Here is a 15067-nt window from a genome sequence, read left to right on the forward strand (position 1 = left end):
GGATGAACTCAAGGCCATGCTCGAAATGGGCATAATCGAGGAGTCCCACAGTGACTGGAGCAGCTCAGTGGTCCTGTTCCCCAAGACCAACGGGTCGGTCTAGTTCTGTGTGGACTATAGAAGAGTCAGTGTGGTAGTCTAACTTTGATGCATACCCAATGCCTTGCACTGATGAGTTGCTCGATTGGTTAGGCACTGCTCGATTTTATTCGATACTGGATCTAACGAAGGGATATTGGCAGATCCCTTGACTCCTCTATCCCAGGAGAAAACGGCCTTTTCCACACCGTTTAGGTTCCACCAATTTGTCAAGCTTCCTTTTGGGTTATTTGGGACTCCCGCCATGTTCCACTGGCTCATGGACAAGATCTCCCGCCCTCACGCCACCTATGCGGCAGTGTACCTTGCCGACATTATTTATAGCAATGATTGGCTGTGGCACCTGGAACACCTTAGGGCCATCCTAGAATCGCTGAGGCATGTGGGTCTCACAGCTAACCCAAAAAAGTGTGCAATTGGGCGGGTGGAAGTACGGTATCTGGGTTTCCACCTGGGTCATGGGCAGGTGCATCCCCAAATTAACAAGACTGCAGCGATTGCAGCCTTCCTGAGGCCAAAGACCAAAAAGGAAGCGAGACAGTTCCTGGGGCTGGCTGGCTACTATCGTAGGTTCATACCTAATTATTTGGATGTCACCAGCCCACTAACTGATCTCACTAGAAAGGCAGCACCAGATCCGGTCCAGTGGACGAAGCAGTGCCAACAGGCTTTCACGAAGGTAAAAGCTGCACTGTGTGTGGGGCCACTTTTACACTCCCCTGACTTCTCTCTCTCCCCTTTGTTTTACACATGGACGCATCGGACAGAGGGCTGGGGGCCGTTTTGTCCCAGAAGGTGGAGGGCGAGGAGAATCCCGTGCTGTACATCAGCCGCAAGCTCTCAATGCGTGACAGCAAGTACAGCATCTGCAGTTGTTTAAAAATGGCTCCAAGTGAGCGTATGTAAATTTTTACCCTGTATGTATAATTTTGACAAAGCTCGACATTAACGGTTGTCCGCTTGTCTGGGACAAGTGATCCTTTATGTCGGACAAGTTCATCATCTCAGTTACTTGTCCAATCGGACAAGTGCCAAAATACGCCGATATTCGGGTTACATATCAAATTTATCAGTTTATTCACATGATTTCCGAAACATCTCACTCGACATTGTTTTGATGAATCGCCAGATATTTCTCTTGGGAAAGAGAAATGTGCGCATGCACAATATTCCGCTTGCGAAATCGGCCAATATCGCTTCGTGTATTTGAGCTGGTCGTTTATCAGACCCTCCAGGATTTCGCGATGTTGCAATTTGCAACTTCAAGGCAAATTCAACCAATCCCCGTGAATTCAGGGCGGTGTTGCAATTATATCCAATCACCGCAACTTTCCCGCAAATTTGACCAATCGTTGGCGTCGTCTTGAGGTGACGTCGACAAAGTACCTTCCGCCTTACTTCCGTGTTTCTGTTCAGGGCAATTCCATGTAAATGTCAACCTCACCATGCAAAAATAAAGCAACATGTAATACATCAAAACCACTCCCAGAGAGATCATCTAGGCCTGTATTTTACAGATGTGAATAAGTTGAACCAATTTGTAACCAACCTAATATGTCACTGTCAGTCTTTCTTTCTTATAATGTAAACTCCAAGCTAAAATCAACTTTGATCATGTACAATTCTATATTATTGCCACAAGCCACAGAAATGTATGCTAAAATCCACAAAACAGCAAAACAATAGCCATCCTAAATATTATTTAAGAACTTTGATAGTTTTAGCTGATATTTAGAGAGTTTTTCAAAGGGTTATGGTGGTTAAATTGCTGATTTTCTAAACATATGCCATGTCTATTTCAACCATTAAATACCATACAGGAGCCACAATGAATAATTAGACAAAAACAATTAAATCAGTGGAGGATATATATTCAAAGTTAATAATTTAAAAATGAAAATATACTGTATAAATTTTAATTTTCTGGTTTTCAATTTCTCATAAATAAATTAATGATTGATGGAGTCCAATTTTTTTCTGCAGTGAATAGATTTGTGTTAAAGTAATTCTGGTGAAATTAGTTTATTGCAAATAGTTTTGGGGGTTTTTTTTCCCCTCAAATTTTTCTTCAGACAAGTCAACTTCACATTTGGACAAGTAAATTTCCTTTCAACTTGCCCGGCAGGACAAGTGGTTTCAAAAGTTAAGGTAGAGCCCTGATTTTGACCATGTTGATTTCAGAAAACTCAAAGAAAACTTAAACTTGTGCACCAAATTCTAGTGTTTTTTTTAAATTAAAAGATGTCATTCTGCCACAGAAAAAAAAAAAAAACAGTTCAAAGAAATTACAGAAAGTCCAAATATTGCCATGACATTCATGTCACTGTATGTCAACTTCTGACCACAACTGTACAATACATTTCTACAGCAATTATACCCGTTTGTGCAACTTAATTATAGTGCAATATACATTTCAATACACTAATTACAGTGCAATATATTCTGTGGGCAACATGGCAATACGTCTTTCTCTTGTGCAACCCAATTTTAATGTAATATACATTTCAGCACATTCATTATAGTGCAATATATTTATACATATTCTGTATATTCTACAAAAAACACTCCATCACATTCTTATTTTCTTTTTGTTACATTAAATTTTACTCCCTCTTTTTTTTTTTTAAACCACCCCCAACTATCCTCAAGAATGCAGCTGGATTGAGGTGTTTGAACTAGTTTTGTTGGAACTTTATTGATGTAACTTTTGAATAATTATGATTAAAATGGTGATTTTCAACAAATATTCAATTTGTCCGTATAACAGGCACATGCGGATTTGACTTATCTGGGTCAAACATTTGGTCGTCCCAGACAGTTGGACTACCGTTAATGTCGAGCCCCGGGTCTAAATATACACTTTAGGACTGCAGTTGTCAGGAACAGTTTGACACTCAAGTCTCCATCAATGAACAGTTGGTAATTTCAACAAAATAGACTTCATGTTAAAACTACAATTAATTTCCTGGTTACACAATTGCATTTTTTTAACCATATAGGACACTTACAGAAGTGAGTTATTTACAATCATGCGATCTGTCATCACCCAAATGAGGATGGGTTCCCTTTTGAGGTTTCTTCCTCATGTCATCTCAGGGAGTGTTTCCTTGCCATTGTTGCCTCAGGCTTGCTCATTAGGGATATGTTAATTAAGTCACATGTTTAAAATCTGTATTTTTCTGTAAAGCTGGTTTGCAACAATATCTATTGTTAAAAGCATTATACAGATAAATTGACCTGATTGGACAAAAAAAAAAAAAAAAAAAAAAAAAAAAAACTTGCACTGAATACACAACCTCCCTGGCAGAGGTAATACTAATGCTGTCCAAACTTTCCTACTCCACATAAACTGCAGTCCTATTGCGTTATCAGTTATGACACGATTAGGATACTGTGGGTGGTAAGAGAGCGCAACTGGACTTGCTTGAAGATTCTTGAAGACGTTTCACCTCTCATCCGAAAGGCTTCTTCAATTCTGTCTGACTAATAGATAGTTTTCACTGATGTCACGGCATTCCAGGGAACGCCCCCCAGCCGCCATCTTGCGGGGCAAACAAAACGGACCATTGCCACTACCGGCTACGTTATCTCGGACAAATTTATGAAGTTATATAGTCAGTTTTCTAAAATAAAGATCAATGTCAGCAAAATCAAGCAAACAGAAGTATATAGATACATTGGACGACATCTCACGACAATGGTATGCAGCCAAACTGGCCTTGATTGGGGGAATTGACCCCTACAAAGTGGACAAAGATGCATTTTCAAGTGACTATGCAGGGCTGCCAAAGCCTGCTCCAAAGCCTGAAACTGACTTCATCAAACTTTAAAGGCTCTCTGATATATACAACTTTACATATTCACAGCACGCCTTTTGGCGGATGCTGCCTGAATCGCGCAGATCCGATTTTTTTTTTTAGGGGGGGGCGTTGGAGTGTCTGATTATAATTTCAAAGTAAATTCTGTATTACAATTACTAAATAAGCAAATCCGTTACAGTCCATGAAAAAGGAAGTATAAAGGATGAGAAAAACACAGTTTAAATCGGAAAGCTGCGCACATTTGCGCAGTCCTGCACACCGCTCGGGCTGCGCAAATGTGCGCAGCTTTCCGATTTAAACTGTTTTTTTCCTCATCCTTATACTTCCTGTTTCATGGACTGTAACAGATTTGCTTATTTAATAATTTTAATACAGAATTTACTTTGAAATTATAATCAGACACTCCAACGCCCCCCCTAAAAAAAAAAAAATCGGATCTGCGCGATTCAGGTGGCATCCGCCAAAAGGCACGCTGTTTGCATCCCAAACACAAATCAAATCATACAGAATAGACCTAAAATGTTTTTCAAAAATGACCCTTGCGTGAGTGAAGTGACAAGTTTCAAATAGAAACGTGACAAACGATCGATATTAAGTGTACATTACAATGTAAACGTACACAGCGGTTCCAGTTAGGCATTCTCCAGAGATTGTTTACACGATGTTTTGGTTTCCAAAAACAAACTTAAACACAATTGATTGTTTATTTAAACAACTTACCACTTATAAAATGATCGGAGCAGACTTTGCTGTGTTTGGAAGGCTGATAATCCTTGCGGTTGATTCTTGCAAGCCATAGATTTCTCCTTTGTATGCTGAGTTTCTTTGTTTGCTCGCCTTCGTGCTCCCGTACAGTGGGAATTCCATAAAATCTCCGCTTGACCTTCATCATTTGACCTATTACGACAGCCATGAATACAACAGGTGTGCACCATTGCTAGCTTTAAATAGCCTGCTTGGGTTCTTTTGAAGACTTTGTACTCGCGCGTTACAATGTGTGCTCAGTCACCCGTACGGTAAGCTTGACCCGCAAGATGGCCGCCACTAGGGAATCCCCAACTCTGTGACATCATGTGAAAACTATCTATAGGGAGTATCAGGTATTTCTCCTCTCATGGATGAAAAGCTCATCTAAGGTGTCGTTGAGTCATCCTGTTGGTGTGGGTCACTGGTGGCTGGGTGTGAACAGCCTCGAGAGTCGTTAGGGCGATCAATGGATTGCCTGTTAAGGCCAATTTATGCTGACAACCCAGTCCTCGCAGATGGCGTCTGCGTAGCCCCCCCCACCTTCGCAGACGCTCTGCGCGCACCTCCCAAAAATTGTGACCACCGCAGAAGCCTCGCAGACAGCGTCGCAGACAAGAGGGCTCCGATTGGTCCACTCTACATCCGCTGTACACGCACTTCCGCTTCCCTACTTTCCTGGTTTGGTTTGTTTTCACGACCACCATTTTTAAAAACACGAGCGAAGATGGAGCAGCATGAAGAGCGGTTGATCGAGGAAGTGAGGAAGTACGTACATCTATACGACTCCAGTTCTAGTCATTATAAGTAACCGGAGAATAAACACTCCACTAACCACACCCACCAACTACTCCTAGCGATTTCGCGACTTTGCGCCCCCTTGCATTGTGGCGGTGAATAACATCGCGCACGCCTATTATTCCCCGCTCAACGATAAATTACAACTGTCTGCGAAAAGCTATCTGCGAAAGCCTTGTCGCAAGAGCATGCGGAGGCCCTTAGGGTGATCAATGGAATGCTGATTCTCTCTGTCCTCCTGTGAGTCATTGAAAACAGCTGGGTTTTGGTGTGCATTCAGTTGTCTGGGAAGTGTGCCAAGGACTGCATTGTAGGTGGCTGATAAATGGTGTCTTAGACCACCACCTCTGTTCAGTGATGGCCGTTCTAGGTTGACAAAAATGGCTTCTTTAACTCCTCGCTCATACCAACGATCCTCTCTGGCTAAGGTGGTGTTTACATTAGACCATATCCGTCTCGTTTCCGTCGCGGATGCACTGCCTGTTCACATTAAAACGCCGGGAAACAACTCCACAGGCGGAACAACTTGAATCCGCCAGGGCCCACGTATTCAACCCAGTTCGTATCTGATCCGGTGCTGTGTAAACATTGAGATACGAGGAAACGCAGTGCTGAGCTCTAGCTGATGTCGTCATTGGACAACGTCACTGTGACAGCCACCTTCCTGATTTGCTGGCATTGGGATCACACACACAGCGGCTCAGTCCCGAATCACTGCTCGTGCGCTTCACTTGCGCGCTCTGTGAGCTGCGCAGGGCCGGAGTGCGCACCCTCCAGAGGGCACTCGCTGTTCAGGGCAGAGTGATTTGGAGCGCAGGAGGAAGCACTGAGCCGCACTGAGGTTTATTTACACATTTCAACTTATTTACCTCCTTCAGGCGCTTAAACTCAATGAGAACATGAACATCACAGCCAGGTGTGTTTATCTGCTGGAGAAGGTGTTCGCTTGCCATCCTTCCACTTGCAAGTGGTGAGTGACTTGCGCATGCCCGATATGCAGTGGGATCATGTGACGTGCCGTCTAATTAGTCATGTGATTAGCGTATCCGTGTATTGGCGTTGCTGTGTGCATGCGAATCGTGTATTGGCGTTGCTGTGTGCACGCGAATCGTTTTAAAAACGTTAATCTGATGATCCGCTGATACGGTCTAATATAAACACCACCTAAAATGCGTACATTGCAATCCTGAAATGAGTGTCCTTTGTTCATCTTAACAACAAAGGACACTCATTTCAGGATTGCAACGGACACATTTTAGCCAGGAGAGGATCGTTGGTATGAGCGAGGAGTTAAAGAAGCCATTTTTGTCAACCTAGAACGGCCATCACTGAACAGAGGTGGTGGTCTAAGACACCATTTATCCTCCTTCGCCATTGTGCCTAGGTGGCACATCGCGCCTCCACCAAGATTTTCCAGTCTTCTCTGTTCCTTGCTCTCTTTTCGATCTCTCCCCAGGTCTTTTGGATGCTCTTGAATTCTTTCTCGATGGTACGCCTCCAGGTCTCTTTTGGCCTTCCTCTTTCCATCATCAGGTGTCCACTTCAAAGCTTGTCTTGTTATATTCTCTGGATCTTTGCGTATCACATGCCCTAACCATTTCCATCTTCTCCTTTTAACTTGTGTCATGATGTCATGTTGACCTGTCCGTTTATATAGTGCTTGATTCAATATTTTATTAGGCCAGTATACGCTACAAATTTTTCGCAGACACGATGAATGAAGCCCTGACAGTCTTTTGCTATCCCTCTGCACAATTCTCCAGCATTCTGCACCATAAAGGAGTACTGACAAAACATTGCTGTTATAAATCCTTAGCTTAGTCTTCTCTGTGATGTTACGAGATCTCCATATTTTATTTAGTTGATGAAAAAATGTTCTCGCTTTCTGCAGTCTGTTGGTAATGTTTTTCTCTGTAGCGTTGTCTTTACTAATTATACTACACCATTTATCAGCCACCTACAATGCAGTCCTTGGCACACTTCCCAGACAACTGAATGCACACCAAAACCCAGCTGTTTTCAGTGACTCACAGGAGGACAGAGAGAATCAGCATTCCACTGATCACCCAAACAGGCAATCCACTGATCACCCAAATGACTCCCGAGGCCATTCACACCCAGCCATCAGTGACCCACGCCAACAGGATGACTCAACAACACCTTAGCAGGGCTTTCCACAAGCGCCGGCTGCTGGCCATACAGCCGACTACACAATTAAGTCCAGCCGGCTACTTTAATGACTATTATTTTTGTAGCCCACAGGCTCTAAATATTAATTTTCGATTTTAATAAAATTAAATGTTTATCTAACTGACTGACAATAATAAACTGATTCACGCTGTTTGTACCGATAACCACAAACTCCCCGCCGACTTCGTTGATGAAGGGAGAGTAACTCATCCGCAGCCTCGACATGCGGTGTGTGCGCGCGCACTCGGCGGAGGCAGTAGTGTGTCGGGGCTGTCAGAGGGAACAGAAGCAGAGATAACGCTTATTTTGTCTCTGGTAAACCAGTCTTCTCTCGGTCAATTACGTGCTGGCATCAAAAGACACCGTTGGTTGTAAATGAAACCAAACTGAGTCGTTGGAGTGTATTTTCATACACAAATGGAGAAATGTTCACTGAGTGTTTAATTGTGTAGCCACCACTGCAGACCGTTGTCGTTGTTGATTCATAGCATGCTCAGTTGCGTGAATGTGTCCGAGAATAAGAGATTTACAAGCCAGGAACGCCTCATGATGCAATATGCAAGAAAAGAAAGAAGATTTACTGCCATTTTACTTTGTATTTGAGTAAAGTGAATAAATAAATGGTCTGTGGAAAATACATTTAATCCTGGGAACTGCGTGCACAGTAGTTTATTTTGTGTTTACTCCCGATCAACTCTGGAGAAATTCAGACTTTATAATGGGTGTCTATGGCGTTACACTTCAGTGGAGCTCGTTAAGTTAGAGTGTAGAGAGCTTGAAAAAGTAGTTCAAACTTTCTCATTTAAACTGGTTTTCAGTCACAAATTTCACTCTACACACATAATTTTCTCAAAAGTGGGAGTCACACTTGTCTTGATTCACACAATGTGTCTACCTAACCAATAGGATTTACAGTTTTTGAATGAGAAGCCTGAAAGTAACAAGAGGACAGGCGCACTACCCCATAGACTCCCATTATAATCCTGACAGCGATTTTACTACAAAATCACTTGTTTTCAACTCGCTCCATTGTCCACATTTTTTACACTAGAGACAAAAAAAAATTACATCAATGTGTTCATGAAAGCCTTGTAGCACTCAATGTGAAAGAATTTTGTGAATAGCTCCTTTCGTTTCCGTGTAAATCACCGTTGCTCGAGAAGAGGGAACTCTGAGAAACAGCGCTCTTTGCTTATCATATTGTGTCTCTTCCCTGCACCTGAGCACCGTTACCAAGGCGACGAGCTCCACTCAGGGAGCAGAGAAGGGAGGGGCTGCTCTCTCTCTCAAACACACACAGGCTTAGAGCATCGTAGCCTCATAGACTGCAATAGCGGCTGCTACGCGCACTGCATCACTCTCACGATTTCCCACAGGGGAATTGTCGTCTCTAGTTTTGTGTTTACAACCCCCCCCGGCTGGCTACTTATTTGTCATGGCTGGCTAGTATGAGCCTTAGTGGAAAGCCCTGCTTAGATGAGCTTTTCATCCATGAGAGGAGAAATACCTGATACTCCCCATTAAGCTGGGCATACACTGTGCGATTTTTGGCCCGATTTTGACACGATTTTCACTTCTCCGACTATTTTAGAGATCGGGCCAAGTTTTGGCTCAATCGTGCGTCACGGATCGTGTAGTATACATGGGGTAACGAAAAGCGATTAACACCTCACGACCTCCTCCCGATCGATCGGATGAAAATCAAACCTGTTTGAAATCCTGGTCGCCCATTGTGAGGCTATCGCACTGTTGAAGCAGTGTCACGAGCCGATTTACCTCAACCTGTCACACTACACATGCGTGAACACAGATACAGAAGAGAAAACAGAGACTTCCGGTCTCCTCCTCCTCTTTTTCACGTTGCAGTTCTGGATACAAGAATCCGAAGAGTGGTGTATGGAAGTACAGTGTGAGCAGTCAAATCGCATCCGAGCATCTGATCGTATAGTGTGAGAACAGGAATCGTAAGCTGCGTGCCGTTTACCCCTGCGATTCACTCGTACAGTGTGAGCAGCAGCTAAATACCGCGATTGAAAAAAAATCGCACAGTGTATGCCCAGCTTTAGTCAGACAGAACTGAAAAAGCCTTTCGGATGAGAGGTGAAATGTCTTCAAGAATCTTCAAGCAAGTCCAGTTGCTCTCTTTTACCACCCACAGTTTACTATGACCTGGATGACTGAGAATCTTCACAGACACGATTAGGATGACACTCTGTGAACAATCTACACATCTTGGAGGTGTAACTTGTTTTGTAAACAGAAGACAGCATGGCAGATGAAGAATAGCAGCAAGAAGACCAATATCCTGAAAGAAGCATCAAAGCGGTGGAGATACAAATCACTTCTGGTCACAACTTTAAAAATAAAACCACAGCGAAAACAGGATGCAGAGATTTGTGAGTTGGGCTTTTAGCCTTGAGTTAAACTAACAGGTTTTGTTGCTGCCAGAGCTAACTGTTAGACAGAATTCTCTCTCTCCACGGATCAGAGGCTTAGAGCTCAATACCATACGATTCTTTCAGTAACAAGAGCTCCCGGTTCGGGAAACCATGCGTAAAATAGTCACCTATGATTGCATCCATTTTCATTTTCAATGTGTAAAACTTTCTGATTAACATACTGCAGAAGGGATGACGCTGCCTGATTGGCTAAAAAAATACGAGAGAAAAAAAATCTGCGAGAAATCAAGTCGGAATTTCGAGAAATAAAAAGTTGGAACTCCGAGCAATGAAGTAAGAATTCCAAGAAATAAAGTTGGAATTGCGAGAAATATAGCCATTATTGGGAGAAATAAAGTCGGAATCGCGCAATTTAGCTAAATAAATAAAAACCTGATGGATAGGGGACTTGAATTTAAGATTATTTAAATAATTTCAACATACAACTAAACAGGTTAGCCGAACTACAAATCTCTCCTGAGTGGATAAATAGGGCACTACATCGAGAGTACATGGCATAATTTCATAGAGAATGTAGTGCAGTTAAAAAGTGAAGTGGAGATACATTTGGGATTCGGCCACACAGCTTCAGTTTAACTTACCTCAGTGTTTTATAGCAGAGCAAGGTTTTAAATCCTCAAAGGCAGACACAATAACGTGTTTTTATTTTTATAAATCGAGGGGCTAAAGTTGTTCAGACAAGCAGCGGCTCTTTCTTCTCCAATATTTTCTGGCAGTTGGAGAAACAGCTTACTGGACGCGTTACCGCCACCACCTGGACTGGAGTGGAGTTTCAGGGTGCAGGACGCCTGTCTTCTTCTTTGGGGTTTTACGGCAGTTGGCATCCACAATGTTGCATTACTGCAATCGACAGATTTATTTTCTGTATTCTTGTCATTTCATTTTAAAGCCGTCTTTCCAGTCCAACTGTTTTTAAAAAATGTAAATAAACATTTCCCCCCGTAGCAGTGTCTCCATTAGCCCCTTTCCCAAATCCCAGCATGCATCTCAGCGGTTAGGCTCACGTTGCTGATAACAGTACAAAAACAAATATTGGGCAATATAATCATTTTCATTGTCCAAATATCGGATGTAAGCTGAAATGTGATCGTATTAGATTGCCTTTATTTGTCCAGTTACTGATTCCATTGTATTTTTCTTCAGCACAGAAGCTTTTAATCGATCATCTTTATATTATCGCATTGTCTTTGGCTCTGACTGCACTGCATTCTGTGGTTTTCACTAATCTAATACTAGCAGACGCCCAGTGAGAAATAAATCCTTTGATGTAGATTGTATATTAAACATTAAATGCTTTAGCCTAGGTTTAACTTGGCATGCTTGCGGTTCAGCAACAGTCATCTTAGCTACTAGCTGCTTGTACATTTGACTCTAATTTAATACCTTTTACCTCTTCTGCTTTCCAGTGCAAACAGGAACATTCAACATTGATTCCAATGGTCCACGGTGGTGAATAAAATATTTGGAAAGTAAATACTGATGATTCACTTCATGAACTGAAGTGATCTCATCCATTTGTATGGGTGTAAAGCAGGCTGGAATTCAGACATTTATTTTCAGATACTATTACACCTGTCACCCCACTGACATCAGATGTTTATCAGGCTGCTGGTCTGACAAAGAAATGTTCAAAGAAATTTCATCACTGACATTGACGGAACAGACGGGTGAAAGTTATACTGTCAGTCAGTGGAGTCTACAGAATGCAGTGGCAGTGCAGTCAGTCAGAGCCAAAGACAATGCAATAATATAAGAATGACTGACGAAAAGCTTCGGTACTGACGAAAAATACCATGGAACCAGTAACTAGACAAATAAAGGCCATCTAACAGGCTTGTAGTACTCAAGTCCAGGACTCGGGCTCAAGTCCGACTCGTGCCCTAATTTTAAGGACTCGAGACTCAACTTGGACTTGAGCATTGATGACTCGGACTTGGACTTGTAAATTGGAGACGAGGACTCAGATTTTTTTCTTTATTTTTTGTAACATGCCATAATAATTTGGCATAAGATATATCTACATTAATTTTGATACTAATTTTGTGCAAGAGTGTCACATCCGTGTGCCTTGGCGCGTGCATCAGATAGACTCTCGGGTGCACTCCGGACAGCGCACGTGCACCAAGCAGACTCTCGCATGTGCCGTAAACAACTCGCACCTGCACAGGATTAAGGCGCAATCAGTGCGCCTCTATAAAAACCATGAAAACGCACTTACTTTGCAAAGTGTTGAGTTGCGTTGCTGACACATTACTGAGCCTTATTTCCTGTTTTTCAACTTTGATTCTGCCGAGTCTACGATAGCCTATTTGTGCTTTGCTCGACCTATTGCCTGTTTCACTGTTTTACGATTTTGCCTGCTGTTCTGGGGGTAGGTTTCTCAATAACTTTGCCCTTTAGGGCTAAAGAGCGAGTTGAGAGACTCTCTTCAGCAACAAACCTTCACTCTGTACATGGTTTTCCCGAACTTATTCATCAGAAGGAGTCTTAAAGGGCTCCTGACAGCAAAAAATATGTTAAATTGTTAATTTCAGCCATATTGAGTTGAATAAAATGACATATTTACTTCACACATCGCGCGACAGAATAGTAACAAACATCGTTTTGAATGGCCCGCCACGCAGATAAATCGATATCATAGCGAGCCAACCCATGGCCGAGGAAGAAGGCGGATATGACGTCACATGCAGAACCACTGACAGACATTTTCTCAACTTCTCGTTGTTCACCAGTGCTTTGCAAGTGAATATTTTTGCGTCTGAGTCATTTATTTTGGTGAATATGCCTGCTCGTTGTGTGGCTGGATTTTGCTCAAACACCAGGGAAGCCGGGTATAGTCTGTATACCTTTCCCAAGGATCCCATCAGACGTGAAGAGTGGGCAAAACAAAGTGTGCCGGACACGGGACATGTGGACTCCCAGTGACAGGTGGGCCTCTGACAGACATGTGACACTTGTTTGATTAGTTGTTGATTGATGATTTTTCGGTGTAGATCTCCATCTTGTAATGAGACATTTACTAATAAATAATAGCAATAGGTGAATTTGTTCATGATTCAAAGTTCTGCCACAGTTCCGCTGCAGTACCGTGTTGGCTGGACCTTATAGGCCTAACATGCAATTGAATTTCATCAGTTCATAGAAGTTTTTATTCTTATCAAATAAAAATGTGAGAATGGCCCAAATCTACAAGACCCTGAACTTTCAAGAGAGCATATATTTTTTTAAAGGAAATCAGTGCGATAATATTGTCCGCATGCCCCCCCCCCCCCCCCCCCCCCCCCCGAGGACTAGATCTATTATTATTATTATATTACCATTCAGTGTTTTGGAGCCTCCCGATGTCAGCTGGGATCACGATGTCCTCTGCATTGGGCCCATCGTCGTCTGTGTCCGAGTCGGAAATCTCGCTTTCTACAGGCAAATCGTCCAGATAGGGCTCAAAATGATAAGGCAAAATGCCACCCACTGCTTCGTCTTCATGTAATCCGACATGTCCAGTGTCAACCTCAAAAAGGGCCTCAGTTTCTGAAGACTGGTCAGAAAATCGCTCTGTTTTGTTGGCCATAGCTGCCTTGAAGGCCGAGCAGTCGTTCTGCATGTGACCTCATGGCAAATATGGCGGCCACTGACAGTGGCTTAGCGCTTGGCCAGATTGACGCAACTTCGCACAAAGACAAATCTACTGATTTCGTTCTGTTGGTGGTTAGTTCTATCATGAAAGTGATCAGTGGTGTTTGTAGTTTTATTACAGAAACCTATTTTAGAGCATAATTTTGCTGTCAGGAGCCCTTTAATAGCAACATTATGAAGAGCTTCTTTGCAATGCGCATTCCTGATATAGATATTCGTAACTGCTAAATCCAGTCAAGGAGGTCATACGACAGGTTGTAATATCACTTGTGTGCGTGATATATACAACCCCGATTCCAAAAAAGTTGGGACAAAGTACTAATTGTAAATAAAAACGGAATGCAATAATTTACAAATCTCAAAAACTGATAATGTATTCACAACAGAACATAGACAACGTATCAAATGTCGAAAGTGAGACATTTTGAAATTTCATGCCAAATTTTGGCTCATTTGAAATTTCATGACAGCAACACATCTCAAAAAAGTTGGGACAGGGGCAATAAGAGGCTGGAAAAGTTAAAGGTACAAAAAAGGAACAGCTGGAGGACCAAATTGCAACTCATTAGGTCAATTGGCAATAGGTCATTAACATGACTGGGTATAAAAAGAGCATCTTGGAGTGGCAGCGGCTCTCAGAAGTAAAGATGGGAAGAGGATCACCAATCCCCCTAATTCTGCACCGACAAATAGTGGAGCAATATCAGAAAGGAGTTCGACAGTGTAAAATTGCAAAGAGTTTGAACATATCATCATCTACAGTGCATAATATCATCAAAAGATTCAGAGAATCTGGAAGAATCTCTGTGCGTAAGGGTCAAGGCCAGAAAACCATACTGGGTGCCCATGATCTTCGGGCCCTTAGACGGCACTGCATCACATACAGGCATGCTTCTGTATTGGAAATCACAAAATGGGCTCAGGAATATTTCCAGAGAACATTATCTGTGAACACAATTCACTGTGCCATCCGCCGTTCCCAGCTAAAACTCTATAGTTCAAAGAAGAAGCCTTATCTAAACATGGTCCAGAAGCGCAGACGTCTTCTCTGGGCCAAGGCTCATTTAAAATGGACTGTGGCAAAGTGGAAAACTGTTCTGTGGTCAGACGAATCAAAATTTGAAGTTCTTTATGGAAATCAGGGACACCGTGTCATTCGTACTAAAGAGGAGAAGGACGACCCAAGTTGTTATCAGCGCTCTGTTCAGAAGCCTGCATCTCTGATGGTATGGGGTTGCATTAGTGTGTGTGGCATGGGCAGCTTACACATCTGGAAAGACACCATCAATGCTGAAAGGTATATCCAGGTTCTAGAGCAACATA

At 42.6% G+C, this 15067-nt stretch overlaps 1 protein-coding gene across 1 annotated transcript in view; it reads right to left on the reverse strand.

Moving 5' to 3' along the window:
- LOC132894123 (histone-lysine N-methyltransferase PRDM9-like) overlaps nt 1–10852 on the reverse strand; it is a 64049-nt gene extending 53197 nt beyond the window's left edge. Inside the window, exon 1 of the mRNA XM_060933465.1 lies at nt 10693–10852. The gene's annotated coding sequence lies outside the window, so the exon portion shown is untranslated. The remainder of the gene's footprint in view (nt 1–10692) is intronic.
- Nucleotides 10853–15067: the final 4215 nt, after the last annotated feature.

The sequence above is a fragment of the Neoarius graeffei genome, chromosome 11 (assembly GCF_027579695.1).
Source record: "Neoarius graeffei isolate fNeoGra1 chromosome 11, fNeoGra1.pri, whole genome shotgun sequence".
Lineage (NCBI taxonomy): Eukaryota > Metazoa > Chordata > Actinopteri > Siluriformes > Ariidae > Neoarius > Neoarius graeffei.